This window comes from Haliotis cracherodii, unplaced genomic scaffold (assembly GCF_022045235.1).
Source record: "Haliotis cracherodii isolate W230 unplaced genomic scaffold, xgHalCrac1.p SCAF_7, whole genome shotgun sequence".
In the NCBI taxonomy this organism is placed as follows: Eukaryota; Metazoa; Mollusca; class Gastropoda; order Lepetellida; family Haliotidae; genus Haliotis; species Haliotis cracherodii.
This window is the reverse complement of record NW_027266330.1, coordinates 16,354,634-16,372,141: the sequence shown is the minus strand read 5'-3', so window position 1 is coordinate 16,372,141 and position 17,508 is coordinate 16,354,634. Positions and strand designations below refer to the sequence as shown.

Sequence of the window (17,508 nt, the reverse complement as noted above, 5' to 3'; positions counted from 1 at the left end):
GATTTCCAATACACTGTATTAAGTCCAGACAACATCAGTACATCATCATGATTGCCTCAAGCCTTGTCTAAGACTAAGACTAAGACTAAGAGTGCTGCTGATACTCAAGAGGATCTCAACTTGGAGTGGCACTTCAAGAATCAAACGAATTATTGTGTCTGTAATAAGCCTGATGATGGACGATTAATGATTGCATGTGACCGATGTGACCAATGTTTTCACGGAGCCTGCATTGGAATACCCAAGAAAATAGCAAACAATCTAGATGAGTACATCTGTCCTCACTGCATCACAGGAAAAGACAGGGTATCATAGAGGAAAAACTTTAATGTTTCAGAAATATGGTATTCCAACGACGAGGACACTCCAGTGAACGCCAGGGAGCTAGAAGCAGAGACGCTTCCACGTCTTACTGGTCTGGATACAAATCGTCAACGTCTTCTGGTTCCCAGATCAGCTGAGGAGCTCTACCATTTCCAGGGAGACATTTCCTGCCTCTCAGATCTCAGATCAGCCACATGTTATCCCCGGAACATGTCTCAGGGCATCACCTATCCCAGATATCTGATAGTAGATAACAGCTCCAGGCCTCCCACTCCAGGAAAAGAAGCACTGATGAAACCATCAAGCCTTCAAGGAAGCAATCCTGTTAGAGCCCGCATCGACGGCAGGTGGCCTCTGTCGTCTATCTTCCTGTCGCCTGGGAGCAAAATGTCCAGCAACGCCCGTCTTCAAGTATGCCTGTCGAGACCCAGAACCGACGATCACCCCAGCGACAGATGTCTATTATAACACCTCAAGGCACATGCATCACTCCTCACCCGTAAGACGAGTCTCTCCAAGTCGGGAACGACGTTCTTCACCCAGAAGACAATTCCCAAGACGGTAGCGACATCTTTCACCCAGGAGACAGGTTCCAAGGCAGGAGCGACATGTCTCCCGAAGACGGGATCGACGTCTTATGCCAAGGAAGCAAGCCTCAGAGTCACGACACCAGGCTTCCATAATGACTTCTCCCTCACGACAGGTCATGACTGACAACAAAGGACTGAGGGTCTGTCATTAACAAGGCTGCCCGAAACTAGCAGCTCGTTTCCAGAGCAATCATCCTCAAGGATTGGGATCGAGTTGTTTAATACGGACGTGCAGAAAATGAACAAGGACACTACGCCTCCATGCTTACGGAGCTCACCTTCCAGCGTGTCTGTGTGACTCTGTACCAGCGTCGGAAGAAGCGGCAGCCCACATGATATCGGCCATGGAAGACCTAGCCTGGCAGAACTACCTGGAAAGAGTTACATTAGTTCGTCCTAAGGAGTAGCCTTGTTCCCAAAGACATAACCCTAAGAAGAAGCTGCTTTTGGCACATTAAAGAGCTGTGTCGGATCAAAGAATGGCCGCTACCCCTGGATTCGTCAACCTGTCTGGATAGCCCTGCCTGTCTCCATTGGAGGATCCTGGTCGCCTTTCCGGACGTCACCTTGGATGGAGTCCGAAATCATGTTTTGAACTTCGGGAACCCTCTGCCACTGTCAGGTTCATCCCCATCTGTGCAAGCCACTCAAACATCAGAGCTTCCTGGAACTTCGACTCCACCAACTCCATCCACAGAGCCGCCCAAACCAGAGAGACTTCACAGAGGTTTTGATACCCACTTCCATTCTGATAGGATGTGCAACCTTCAAAGGGCACTACAGATCTTTTGCAATCCCCCAACCTGGCTCCAAGAACCAACCTTTCATTCCTGTTGGAAGATAGCCGTAGGATTCCACCCAAAGAATGTGAAGGGCATGAACCCCAACCCAACTCGACAAGCTGCGACATTTGCTATCATCCAAAGATGAGATCGCCTTCGGGGGAAATTGGCCTGGACTTAACAGTGGGGAATTGGGAACAGCAAGGCCAAGTATTAGGGCAGCTCTTCAAGCTGGCTTCATCAATGAAGCCCATTATCCTTCACCTCAGGGGTACTTCAGCAGACATATATAAACAAGCTTCATACAAGAATGCCTCCGAATTGCAAAAGCTGCTGGAGTACCATCAAACCAGAGATTTCATTTCCATTGCCTTTCTGGATCATTCAAAGAAGTTGCACTATGGACCCAGCACCTCCCTGAGACGTGGTTTGGATAAACCGAAATGGTGGCCAGCTTTGACAGCCAACAACTGTCAGTGCTGCTGTTCCTGAACGCCTAACGACCCATATATGTGGCCTCGCCCAGGTTGCCATGGTGTCAACAGCCCAAGACTACTGGGTGAAGTTACAGCTATGGTGGCCGCTGCCCCGACAAAGTACCACAGCCAACATCCTGGAGCGTGCCTACGTCAATGCCAGGCTACAGACTATGATTATTCACCCATGTATGAATGGGAATCCTTTATCTGACTTGGTCAGGACTGGAACTGAGTCCACCAATCCATTCAAGATTCTAGGATTCTCATGGAAGCATTGTCCTAATCTGACTTGGTTAGGACAGGATCTTAGTCCACCGATCTGGTCTAGATTCTAGGATTCTCATGGGAGCTTTGTTGTCTATTTAAGGTATGTGAACCAACTCGGTTGCGACCAAACAATCTGGTTGGGGATTTTCTTATTTAAGATATATGACTAATATTAACCATGAGTTACGCGAACTGTCTCGATTGATAGAACAACACTGCTGCCCAACCCTGCAGGGATTTTCTGGTGAGATTTTCAGGGATGTTTTGTTGAGGTCACCTGTTAGATCCTACCTTAGCTACACTAACTGATACCAAAGTAGGGGGCACGTCCAGAAAAGAGGGAGGAATGTTGTGATTGGTGCTTCCACACTCGCATGTTAGGTTGCATCGGATTGGCCACCCGATGTTGCTCGTATGTTTCCAGGGGTGTTCGAGGCACGTGATCAACATACCCGGCAAATCTGACAGGTGACAGGTGACAAGTGACAAACTGAGACTGGACAGCAAACAGAATGGACGAACCCAACCGAAGCTGACTCCAACTCGATCTCCCTATCATCATGCTTACGCTGTAAGGAAAGCACCTTTCCACATCACTAGGCTTTCACAACATCAACACTGGGTGTTACCTCCCCTGAAGGGTGTGCGTCTCGATTTGCGTTGCTTCCAGATCCAAACAAATCACTCCATGATCGATCGCGAAAAGAGGGCTCTGCATCACGATGCATACCCCCACCTGTAGACACCTTCTTCACACACTTGTCTTGTCGGTCGTACATATATACATGTCGTTTCCCGCTCTCTGGCTTCTGGAAAGTAGGTAGATAATGTGCATCTATCCTCTCGAATTGTCTGTGGGAAGTCCTCTGTTACACGTGATCGGTGACTTCTATCTTGTTGTGCGCGTCCTCTCTTGAAAATATCACTCTTGACTTTTGTCAGTAGGAATTTAGCTAGGATTCGGGAATCACCTTTGCCAGGGTTGAGGTGGTGGACATGAATAAAAACAATGTAATTTGCTTTCTCCATGTGTTACTCGTCACGCAAAAACTCTCTCACATTTGACTCGGACTGATCCCATGTTTCGCTCCTCTCTCTCCAAATATTCTATTAAATATTAAGTTGTTTCACCGTTCACAAAACTCTAGATCCTCGAGTTTTTCTTCCAAACCAGAAAGCGAAAGTTGTTTATTTTCGTGTTGAAGCGCGGCTAGATGCTCGTGAAAATCAGGCGCCATTTTTGTTTCCTTGTCATCGAGCCTCTCAAATATATTGTTTATGTCCGTCGTGTCAGATTTAATGTCCTTAATCGCCATCAAGTTGCTGTTTTCATTTTCCGTTGTCGATATCTGTATCGCTCCTGTTTCAGACACGGACAAAGTTGACTGATTTCGGCTATTGTGTGCGCGGCCGGACTGAGGTAGGCCTGGGTTAGTCTCTATACAACCATCTGCCACAAGTAGCAAACTCATAGATCAGAAGCCATAGGCACATCGAGAAACACTTTTTGCTAATTTTAATACCTTTCATGCTTCTTCTCGCTTTGTCTTGTTGTACAAACAGTCCTATTTTACCTCTGCATTGGAAAAGAGGGAAATAAGAAAAACACGTCCTCCCTGTTCAAACTCACGCAAATCTACTTCCTATCTACCAGGTATTGGTGTGTCCCCTGTCTGATTGCTTCAACACTATCATTTTTGTTTGTGACACCAACGTTCAGGTGTACATAAATTCACAAATTTTCTGCTTCTGCCTTGACTCGATGAGTCATGGAGGAACAGTGACAATGGTTACTAGCGTGAATACAATTTAGTCACGAGAGGGTATTTTTCTGTGTGCTGTTGCCATGTCGTCATCACTGTATCAGCTATAATCATAGCTGCCTGTAAATAATCTAGTCTGGGCAGGACATTGCATTGGTGGATATTATGAGAAACGCCCTTGTCGTTCGTTGTATTATTTCAAACAATCTACAATCGAGCAGGTACTGAACAAAATCATCAATGAAATAATCAACTAATATAAAAAATCACTCTTTGTCATATGCCATGTTGATATACTACTCATATAGCATACATAAATCCTATCCAGTGCCTGCTGAGACGCACGTCTAAGTTAGCTGACATCTTGAAATGTTTAACCTCCTGGGACAAAATGTAACCTGAGAGGTAATTTTCATCATATAAACATGTTTGTTTTTTTAATTTACCCCTGGGAATTAAATACCCCAACTCGACAGGTGGAGAACAATTCATACACCCATGGTGAACATTTACCCCTGGGGCAATGATGTGCACGTGAACTAGGTTTAATTACATACGACAATACAATATCGCGGTTAAAGAATGACAAATACTTGGAACATGCCAAATATCAATAATATAAATACCTTAAGTCAAAAGATATTAATACCGGACCATTACATGATCTTTGAAGTTAAAACAGTGCATCCAAACTTACAAAACGTCGTACTTGCAATCGCCAGCAACCAGCAGTATACCGCTTGTAGTAACGTTTGCTGCAGGTGACAAAGTGTCAGACGTCAGATGGTACACGCATACATCATTTCGAGGGCAATAGCGATTGCAAAATGTACATCTATTTGTTGTGTTTCTCCACACTATCTGATGTTATGGTCAACTGAAATACGTGTATGATTCACCTGTTAGGCACATAGAGTTCATGCACTCATGTCAAACAATGAAATCACAGTGGAATGGATACTGTGGGTAATACCTACAGACTAATTGCTTTTTCACTCCCACGCCTTACAGGAGACTGTAGATCTTAGATTAACACATATCCCCGATGATGTCATTGTCATATGATTTTATATCTAGATGTTGTTCTCACCGAACCTACCTGATCACAACCGATTCCAATACATGCAGCCTGCAATACGTAGTAGTCTGCGAGTACTGTCACTAGTCACAGCAGTGCAACTAACCTGATATTTAAATATTCATATCCATGTTGATTAATCACAGATAATGAATGTATGTAATACTAATTAATCAGGTTCGCGTTGTCAGAAAGTGTATAATGATCGAAACTGTCATTACCCGAATGCTTTGTTCACAGGCATCCGTTAAATGGCTTGACTATTGATAACACATTTATGTTAATAATCGAATGTGTTGCATGAGTGTGTTCTTTACAAGTCAATGAGTCTTCCAACATAAAGCTGACACGTCGTTATATTTGTGAATTGATTATGAGTGTTTATTCATCCATTCTAAGAACAATTGATTCCAGTGGGCAGGATATGCTCACCTTTCCGCGAACACCTGGTATCATCATTGATTCACATATGCAAATGATATAGCCAGAATCGTTCAATCAACTTTGCTTTTAGATATAATTATTTTATGAATATAGAAAGGGTTTTGTCGCTTTCATTTTGATATGAATGTAAATACCTAAAATGTTTTCGTTCACAGATAAGGTAAAGCCTCATTGTCATCTAGCATCAAGTCAGTGTTAATATCTTTAACAATTAACAATACTGAGTGAATAAAATTTGTTTCTAGCTCATGTAAAAATTGAAAATTCAAACAAATGATATGAATTTTCACATATTCAGAAATATTTTCCTGTAATGACGGCAAGATTATATCATGAGCGGGCGGTCGAGTAGCCTAGTGGTAAATTATTCGCTCGTCACGCTGAAGACCCTCGTTAAATCCCCAAGATGGGTACAATGTGTGAAGCCCATTTCTGGTGTCCTCCGCCGTGATATTTTTGGAATATTGCTAAAGGCGGCGTAAAACCATACTCACTCACTTTGATTATGAGCAGTTCTCAGGTTGCCTGTTGTCCTGACAGAATGAGGTAGAGCTTCAAGGTGTGAAGGTGTCATATTGTTATCACTCTGTTATAGGCTCCCGGGAAGTTTCAAAATATACTTTTATAACAAAATTATAGCATGTTAAGCCAGATACAAATCGTGCAGTTTAGAGTTCTTCCAATCTGTCGCTCTGCTCTTTTGTTCAACAGTCCCAAACTTCACACGCATATTCAAATTGTGACTTAATAAACAACACATCATTGAACACACTACGACTGAGCATAAATCTATGCTTTCTCCTTGAATATGAATCGTCTTTGATGGAGTTTTGTTAGATCTCAGTCATCAATAATTTAAAAGAAATCTCTTGTAAGATGTGCGTTCTTAATAGGACCTTGATTGTGTAATAAAACTGTTCCATGTTTAATTGTGAGTTAAAAAAGTGTATACATGCGCTATGTTCATGTTTATTCAATAAATATATTCAGGTTTATTAATACCTACTAGGGAATCCCTTCTCTGTCGAATACGATCCCGAATACTACTATAAGATTTATTTGCAGGTTTATAATCACTCCATTGCATGGAGAGGAGAGTTAAGAGATGATTTAGCAGCTGTATCAGCCGTTGTGCCAACATGCCAGAATTGTTGGGATGTATTTTGTGGTCAGTTTTAATACGTTTTTACTGAATACCCTTGATTACCAACTAAAAATGTTCGGTTCTACATTATCAATTATCATTATGGATGACATGAAAATACATTTTTAGTGCAAGGGGGCCATGAAAAGTATATATGACATGGTTTTGTACATGTGGTGTCTTACCAATCTTCCGGTATCGTCCACTCATATATATGTATGTTCGTGTCTTTGGAACTCAAATAACCATAAGCACATGTCGAAATTATCCCTTTTACCGAGGCGGACACACGCTGTATGGCCAAACCATGTATCACGTGCGTCCACTGTGCTGTTGTCAATGTCGCTTTGTGCCACTGACCACGGGAGTAATTGTCAGTCTTCAGGGACGTAACATACCTTATCACACCTACTTAAAATACATCTGATCCTGATGCAAACATATTAATATTTTCATCAAGCTATCTTTTTTTATTTGATGTTTATGTAGTTATATTTTCTATTTCCGACGTGGTGTACGGTTTGGAGAAACATTTTTGAACAACATTTTTTAATAACTATCAATTGTCTATTAATCTGGATAAACGATAGGGGTCAATATACGGAAAGTGGCACTATATTGTCGTTCAGCTGCAATGTCTTTCATTGAATAAATATTTAGGGGCTATGTTTTTCGAAAGAATGACTTGGAATAAACATGTTGACAGTGCCATTCGTCAAGCTAAGGTTGTGCTATTTGGTATTATAGATTCTCTTTCACTTGTTTTCTCCATACATATAAGGGTATTCTTTGACACGTTTGACTCAAATGTTCTTCCAGTCTTAATGTATAGTAGTTAAAATGTTTAGGGGTGTATCGTAATGTAAGTACATTGAATGATTACATGTGCTTATCTGAATGCGTGTTTTGAGAGTTACATCATCAACATTGAACTGCATTGTACGCGGAGAGTGTGGGAGATAACGTCTTTACATTACAGTCTATAAGCATTATATTCGATATTGGTTTAAACTGATTTGTATGCCCGGCTCTCGTTTCTTAAAAAGAGCTTATATAGAGAGAGAATCTCACCCGAGTGTCTTTTGATATCAAATATATCAACACGAGTTGATAAAAGTGGAAACATTCCGATGCTTGCCGAGGATTTTTGCCACTTTTATCAACGAGTGTTCATATATTGGATATCAAAAGACACGAGGGTGAAATTTTATTTATCATCCAACATCATTCTTCCAACTTTTTCAATTTGTAGACAGTAATTAGCAGTGTCTTCAGTGTCAAAAGTACTGCTAACAGCTTCAGTAGCAGAGCCATTAGTGATGTCAATTGATTGTGACGTCATGGTTACCATGACGTCACAATGGTCTGCAAAGCATTGTGATGTAATTTCATTGCAGCGATATCTACATTGTAGATATCACTTGATCTAATCCAAGCGATATCTCCTGTGGGAGCCAGTTTTGGATGATAAATGGTATTTCATTTACTGATGAATTGTAAGATTAACAGGATGTCAAGATTAAAATCTTCTTTATGTAATTATGGTTTTGGTTATATGTAGGAGAAGCAAGAAGTAAATTACATTATATTGTTTTTTGAGAATTTGTGTTCCAATTGAAATGAAAATGAATTTTCTATTTCAGCAATAGCAATAAGTACATTTCGGGTTTCACTAGCACAGTTTCTTTGTTCCACAGTTTCTACGCTCTCAATATTGAATGAACAAATATCTAGGGATAAAAAAATCTGTATCATGTGTAGAAAGGGTTATAACGATAATGTTTATTTGTGAGTCAAATGACGATCTCCGTGGTCGATATATTCCCATTAAATAGTATATGTATCCGACTCTAGTTAAACCTTGGTGCTGCAAGTTGAAGATCCACTTGTTAATAGCATTGTCCTTGTGACACTCCATGGTGGGTGGGGAGCTCGGGTGACGAAACAATAACAATTAAACATGGATTACGAAACACCCTAATAAACAACAACGTCCGCTTGAAGTTGATGATGAACAGCGACCGTCAAAATCGATTGATTACTGGCCACGTTTCATTGTGATTGATACTTTAGATAAAACACCTTTAAAGTTGAACCCTTTCGCAGTATCTAAGGGTATACATGGCATTGCAGGTGACGTCAAAAACAATAAACGCTTGCGTTCAGGTGCATTGTTAATTGAGTGTAGTAAAAGGCAGCAAGCAGCAAACCTCATGTCAACTGAGTCTTTTATCGGCGTCCCGGTTCTGCACACCGAACACTCAACACCAGTAAAGGAATTGTGAGAGACCGAGATCGATTGTTTGCTGACATGGATGAAAATGATATCGTCTCAGAAATGAAAAACCAAGGTGTTACTTTCGTGAAACGCTTCACAACCCGAAAAAAACAATGTAAGCTCTCCGACCAATACGCACCTGTTCACTTTTCCATGTCCTACTGCTCCAAAATCATTAAAGGCAGGATATTGCATCATTAATGTTGACGTCTACATTCCCAATCCTCTGAGATGCTTTAAATGTCAAATGTATGGTCATGGTGGTAATACTTGCACATTGTCTGTTACATGTGCTCACTGTGGTGAGAAGACACATGTAACAGAAGATCGTGACAGTAACCATAAAAAGTGTGCAAACTGTGCCGGAAGCCATTCGACTTTCTCAAAGGATTGTCCTGTATGAAAATATCGGATGGAAGTCAACAAAATTAAGTACACCAGAAACATCAGTTTTACTGATGCTTAAAAACTTATCCAAAATCCTGAACTAAAAGAAACGTATGCATTTGTCACAAGATCATAATCTGAAACCATCACAAAACGTCCTACTTTACCAGTTACCACTCAATCCATAAATTGCCAAACAGATATTACATGGGTGAACACTGATATTCCACAGTTGTTTTCACCTGAACAATCAACACAAACGCCAGAGACTTCCCAACACGTCTCAAATTCAATCATTTTGTGATCAGGACTCATCTATCTCACAGGTACAATCAACATCTCAGTCGGTTTCAAAACATCAATCGGAAACAAATGTCAAATAAGTTGTTAAAAGCAAAAGCAAACCACGGTCAGAATCATCAAAGAAATATCTACGTGGCAGAGCCTCAAAGGGATCAGAAAATGAAATCAAAATATTCAATAAAATTGGATCACTTGAAGATATGGATGTGTCAGAACACACTCATCCAAGGGCACATAGCTTGTCGCCCTCAAATAAGTGTGGGGTAGATCCTTAATCAATCCCCCAAAAAGATAGTATATTCCAATAATATTGTGCGGTGGAATTGTAGAGGACTGAGGAGTAATTGTAATGAACTGCAGCTATTAGTCAAGGATTTGAAACCTTCAGCATTCTGTTTGCAAGAAACTTATCTAAAACACACAGATAATTTTAACTTACGTCAGTTCAATGCATATCACTATTTTTCTGCTCCGGGCGATAGAGCCAGTGGAGGTTCATCAAACATTGTGAAGCAGGATGTGATCCATAGCCCTATTACACTTAATACTAATCTGCAAGCAGTTGCAGTACGTCTCACTTTGCACATTGCATTTACATGTACATTCCGCCTTCTTCAACTCTCCAGCAGTCTGATCTTCAAACTCTCTATGATCAACTACCAAAGCCCTGTGTAATAATGGGTGATTTAAATGGCCACAACCCACTATGGGGTGGTACAAACACTAACACAAAAAAGTAAGATTCTTGAGGATTTCGTATCTAATAATGACCTATGCATCTTTAATGATGATTCCCCCACTTATCTGCATCCTGCAACTGGCACGTACTCTTCTTAAGCTTTATCTCTAACCGATTCCTCTCTACTCAACGAATTCGAAAGGTCAGTACACAACGACCTTTGTGGAAATGACCATTTCCCAACTATCCTTTCACCAATAGATCCAACTGATATTCCACCTTCAACGAGATGGAATTTTACAAAAGCGAACTGGACCATATTTCAGACGTTATGTTCACATAAACTAAAACCTGAGTTTTTCAGTGATCTTACCGATCCTATTCAAGTGTTCTCTGACGTTTTAAATGAAATTGCTGATAAATGTATACCAAAGTCCTCTACAAATCCACATATACATAAACCATGATTTAATACTGATTGTAAATAAGCTAGGAAAGCTAGAAAAAATGTAGAGAAATATTTTCGCCATCACCCAACTGTCCACAATTTAAATAAATTTTAAATTTTAAATGCAAAAGCTCATCGTACTTTCAAACAAACAAAAATTAGGTATCTAAAATAAATTCCCGAACAGCAATGTCTAAAGTTGGAATATGGTACAAAGGATTAAAGGTAAAGGCTCAAAATCTGGTGTTCACCATCTTAAAGAAAGTGACACATTAGTAACTGATAAATGTGATATAGCCAATAAATTAGGAGAAACTTTAGCTAAACATTCATCCTCATCAAATTATACACCAAAATTTCAGAAATTTAAAGATCAACAAGAAAAAAGGAAATTAATTTTAACAGTGATAATGGTGAGGATTATAATGAAATATTTTCAATTCATGAGCTGCATACCGCCTTAGGACAAGCTCATGATACTGCTACCGGTGCAGATAATATCCATTATCAGTTACTAAAACATTTACCTGATTCATGTTTAGAGACATTGTTGATTATACTTGATCATATCTGGACAACAGGTAATTTCCCTTCATTGTGGCGAAATGCTTTCATAATTCCAATACCGAAACCTGGCCGTGATCACACTGATCCAACAAATTAAGGCCAATATCACTTACTAGCTGTGTTTGCAAGACAATGGAACGAATGGTGAACAACAGACTTATATGGTACAAATAATCTTATAACAAAAATTTAATGCGGTTTCAGGGATTTTCATGGGATTTTAAAAGATCATCACGAGATGGGATTGAGAGGCCGTTTGCCTTCTTTAATATCTCAGTATTTAACAGAAAGAAATTTCCAGGTACGTGTGGGATCCACTTTGTCTGATTTCTACGATCAAGATCAAGGTGTTCCCCAAGGTTGCATCTTATCAGTAACGTTGTTTAGGATAAAGATTAATAGTTTATCTTAGGTTTTGAATGACTCCGTTGATGGATCGTTATTTGTTTACGATTTTAAAAAATATATATCATGTCGAGGGTAAAAGTATGCAAACGATTGAAAGACAGTTGCAACTTTGTCGAAATAAAATCAATGTTTGGGTAGAGCAGAACGGATTCAAGTTTTCTAAATCTAAAAGTGGGGAGGAGATCAAACGACCCTCCTTCACTTATATAGATCACTTGTCCGTTCTAAGCTCGATTATGGCTCCATCATCTATGGTGGAGCCTGTAAAAGCAATCTTAAACTTCTAGATACAATCCATCATCAAGGTCTAAGACTCTGTCTTGGATCTTTCCGAACTTCCCCTAGTGACAGTTTGTACACTGAGGCCCACGAGCCATCTCTTAAACAGCGCCGTATTAAACTTTCGTTACAGTACATCACAAAGTTATATTCTAATGAGTCAAACCCTGCATACAGCTGTGTATTTAATCCCCTTTATGAGGACCTGTACAGTACAAAGTCATTCCTTATTCCGCCTCTCGGAATAAGAATTAAACCTTTTATTTGTGCTGCTGATATCAAACTTGAAAATATATCTCCTTTCCGTCTGCTTTCTTCTCCTCTTTGGCAATTGGTAAACCCACAGGTGGATCTTACCGTATCTGAACTAAAGAAATCTGACACTAACCAACTACAATATACGAGAAAAATATAATCGGTTAAGAAGCGAATATAACACTTACAAATCAATATTTACAGACGGATGCAAGGATGGAGGTGCTGTTGCCAGCGCAACCATTATTGGATCCAGAACTATATCAAACAGATTACCAGATGACTCTTCAATTTTTCACAGCAGAATCAAAGGCCATATTAACTGCTCTAAACTATATACTGTAAACAGGGATTTTTTTGCGACCGTTTTATTATTGCGAGTTTTGCGAACGAGACTCAGTCGCAAAAATTAAAAACGCTAAAATAAGTATAAATAATTTATACATACTTTATTCATTGCAACACATCATCAAATGTTGAAATCATCAACCAGAACCACAAGTTACTCAATAAGTTAAAAACACAAATGAATGCAGAATGGTCACACAAAACATCACAAATGACAGTGTAAACAGACCAATTAGTGTCACTGTTACCTCACAGTAATCCTGCCTTCTTCCAACCTCGCTTGATTGCGTCAGTGTCCTTTGCAATTTTGTCCACAATTTTGTTTGCATTCAAACTCAGTCATGACACTGAGTTGAGTCAATTATCGTATTTGATAATTGGTCGCAATCCCACCCGGTAAACTTTCCGGCCAACTCAGATTAACTAACTTTAGAGAGATGCTGTCTATTGTTTAGTAATCGAGAGGTCATTTCAACATGGCAACTCGCAAAAATATCTCGTCGCAGTATTGTCCTTGGTGTGGTATTCGCAATATTTTAACGGCGCAGTAAATAGCCTGTCCAAACATAAGGAATTTATCTTTTTTTCAGACTCATTGTCCTGTCTTCAAGCAATAAAAAAATTTGTCGTGTCAGCATCTAAATTTACTTGAAATCATTGAATTACACAATAATCTTGCAACTGGCCAATAAGACATCGCCTTTTGTTGGTTACCCAGCCATGTTGGGATCGTTGGTAATACAATGGCTGCTGCTGCTGCTGCTGCTGCTAAAGCAGCACTCAACAAATCTTTGACACCACTTCTTATCCCATACACTGATTATAAACCTGTTATTAGATGTTTCATCAGAGATCTAATGCAGAAGAAGTGGGACACCCAAGTGGGTATAAATAAATTACATGAAATAAAGCAAATATCAGTTATACCTACTTGGGTTGTCAGTCCAGATTTGAAGAGGTCGTATTAAGGCGATGTCGTATTGGCCATTCTAGATATACTCATGAGTATTTGTTAAAAGGTGAGGATCCTCCATTCTGCATTCCTTGTGACGAAAAAGAATCACGGTCAAGCATGTCCTGCTTGACTGCATTGATTTTTCCATCGCAAGGGATAAATATTTCAAAGTTTCATCGCTTAAGGATCTTTTTCATCAAGTAAGTTCTCATATAATTTTTTTTTTTTTTTAAAGAAATGGAATTATTAAATAAATTTTGAATTTATGTTTTGTAAATAAATAAATATTTTAGAATTGGTAGAGGAAAACTTATTAACTGAGATTGGCTTTATCCTTAAAGGGGGTTGAAGTAGTGTAAAATGATGTCAGACCACGTCTTTCAAAGTAAATTTTTTCCACCACAATTTTAATCGAAGTATATATGTTCATTTAACCTAGCTAAATTTGTCATTAATCGACAACAGCGGATGGGATGATGTAAATCCGGCTGGGGTCCATACAGGTAGCAAAAGTACTGTAAGTCCCCATGGACCCTAGCATGGTGATCTACTTTCAGCTGCTGGCGATCTATAGCCCTTTTTTATATTGTACCTTTATTTATGATGACATTTTTTTTATAGTTGTATGCTAGTTTTAAATATTAATCTGTGATATTATATTAATTTTACTGTCCATCGATGACAGGTTTTAATTTTGTTAAAATATATGTTACTTTCTCGTCACGATATGGCTTAAATATTGCCGATGTGACGTAAAGCATTAACTCACTCACTCACTCACTCACTCACCCATTGCCCATTCTGCATGCTAACATGAACATAAAACTGTTTATATTCAAAAGTAGTACATAAATCTACAGGTTTCTTGTTGATCAAATATCATACGTTTCATATCCATTTAGGCATAACAATTGATTAAACATCAACTGTTATGTCTAAATGGATGGGAAACGTATGGTATTTGATCAACAAGAAACAAGTCATAACAATAGCCTCTCTAACATGCCCGGAGCATTTTCAGTCAAATGTCATGCCCTGTCAAGCGTCCTTTTTTCAGTTGTTTTGCGTTATTTTAATGTAGCAGAAAATTCACAATGACCAAATGGCATCATCATTTATTCACGAAGTACCGACCATCTCCCCATGAGTGAGTCAGTGAGTTGGGTTTAACGCCGCTTTTAACAGTATTCCAGTTATATCATGGGAGGAAAGCCCGAAGTGATGCAGGTCTCAGACGTTTACCACTTCGGTGAAACCCACGAGCACGGGTATGGTGCTGCCAAACCTAGAAACATAATCGCCCCATGACATGTTGCAACGGTTCTACAGCCAATTTTTAACATTTCCTTTCTCAAATTATTAGCATAGAAAATAAACATGCCCGCACGTGGTGTCATGTGGTTTTAATCTGATTACAAATTTAATAGTATTTATATGTTAAAACTCACTAGAATCAATCATGCAGAACATTTGACAATATTTAGTTTCTGGTAATCAGCTATACATATTAGTTGTTCATACTCATTGTGCACATGTGACCAGATAATTTGTTTGACTTTTGGTGTTTCAATCCAAAGTCGTGACAGTAAATACTGTATATTACCATGTTTCAGTTTCAGTATATTGGGAAACGTGTAGGTGATGGGTATGCTGTCTACATTTGACAACTTTTTAGGTACAATAGATCATTTTCTAGAGCGAAAGTTGTTTCCAAGATTGATGCATCAGTGACCAAAGTCGTGTTCCTTGTTTGACTTGTACCATAGATTAACATGTTTGCTCGGGTGAAAACTTCACGTGCCTTTGCACATGACAGGTGCCAAGAGTGAGGCACGATACTGTCACCTTTTCTACACAGAACACATTATGTGTACATTCGCGATCCCAAAAGTTGGTACATCATAAACTATGCCAAATAATCTCAGTTCAGCATAAGCTCATATAACATTAAAACAGCAGCTTATATATTAACCATATTTTCTCAATAAATATGATGCTATAGGTCTGCTCAAAGCACAATGGCATTAACTGATGATTACAGGGTTTGTTTTAAGCTTATCTTCTTACAACGTAGACACAATTTTTGGATAACAACTTCTTTAATTGCTGTATACGTTTCGGTATAGATCCTTATACCGTTGTCAAGCAGGACTGAATTGAGAACATGGTACAGAATATATATAGTAAGTGGAGGATTTACAGTCACAACAATTGCATGCATGAGTGGGATAACATGGGTAGATAAGGTAAAGACAACAGAAGGATAATACTGCAACAATATGATGGACAGAGAACACATCTTTCCGGCGTAGAGCAGCGAGATTTTTGATAGGTCAGTTTTAGGATATGTAACCAGTCGGTGAACTTATATATATATAATTTTTACTAAATTATGTGAAGTATATGAACACAGAGATGTATCGTGTTATTAATATATAAAAAAATCTTTATTAGCACTGGTAGTGGCACGATACCAGAGGCACTGATAGTAACACTTAAATAATTGACTTGAATGTAAAATTGATAAAACAATACAGTTGTTATGAGTGGATCACCTGCACAGTCGTCATCCACAACAAAGAGATATCACACAACACTCTGAGGACAATATATTTCTGGCAGCCAAAAAAATTGTAAAATCTTACTTCTGCCTAAAATAGATCCAAAGAATTTCACTTTCAATATAAATCCATCGAAATCCAATTGAAACAGTGTGGTCCATTTACCAGTTCAAACTGGGTTTACGCACTAACTTAACACTTATTTTCCTCCAATGTTTTTTCGAATCAAAGATAGGCTGTTCAACCTAATCTTATCATAATTATCTGTTTATTGCTTTTGGTATTCCTTGTGTTCGGTATGATCAGTTGTCTTTGGTTGCTAAACAACAATGGGAATCTACTCAGGAAATTTTAATGACAAATGTGCTTTACTTATCCTCCTGCCTCTCCTAAAATGACATTTATTCACAATCTGTTTTGTCTGGACAAGCCTACGCATGTTGCAGTGAATCATATGTGCTATATGTACGTTTATTCTGTGTACGTTTATGTGCATAGATATATTCGTGAACATTATGTAGAGGTATGTAAATGCCTGGATACATTCATGTGAAAAACAACGAATACACTACAAGGAACATTGTCAGTTTGTTAATATGCATTGCGGTACATCGGCGTGTAATCCAGCTTAGAATTGGTCCCAAGTAACCCAAGCTAGTCGTAAGAGGCAATTAAATGGATCGGGTTTTTTTGCGTTTGCGTGTCAACGTGCCCCAATGGCGTGACAGCTAGATCGTTTGATCCGGACTCCCTTATGTAAAGACCGCTGTCATATAACTGGCGTTAAACACACAAGATTCACACTTTTTCAAACTGGAGCGCTGTAGCTATTTCAAATGGAGACCATATGTCGTACAAACCAACTCACTCACTCGGTTTCGAATATTCAGCAAACAATGTGTATTGACCATCTGTGATGTGAGATATCAGAGTTTTACAGTATCAAGGGGGATAAAGGACCCCTCACTGATTAGGTACATCTTCTCTTATTAATATAGCAAATCGGTTTTTAGATATCAATAACTGAATTTATTATCAAATAATTTTTATCATCTAAAAAAATCTTATATGGCATTGTATCTATAGCTTTCGTCTCCTTGAACCTTGTGCCCATTTTTTAATAATTCGTGAAGATAACTTCAGTATCGTAACATTTACATATATAGTCA

The 17,508-nt window shown here is 39.0% G+C and overlaps 1 pseudogene; it reads left to right on the top strand.

Annotated features, from left to right (window-relative positions):
* The first annotated feature begins 341 nt into the window (after positions 1-341).
* Positions 342-2,510, top strand: LOC139448699 (uncharacterized; annotated as a pseudogene).
* The last annotated feature ends 14,998 nt before the right edge of the window (positions 2,511-17,508 follow it).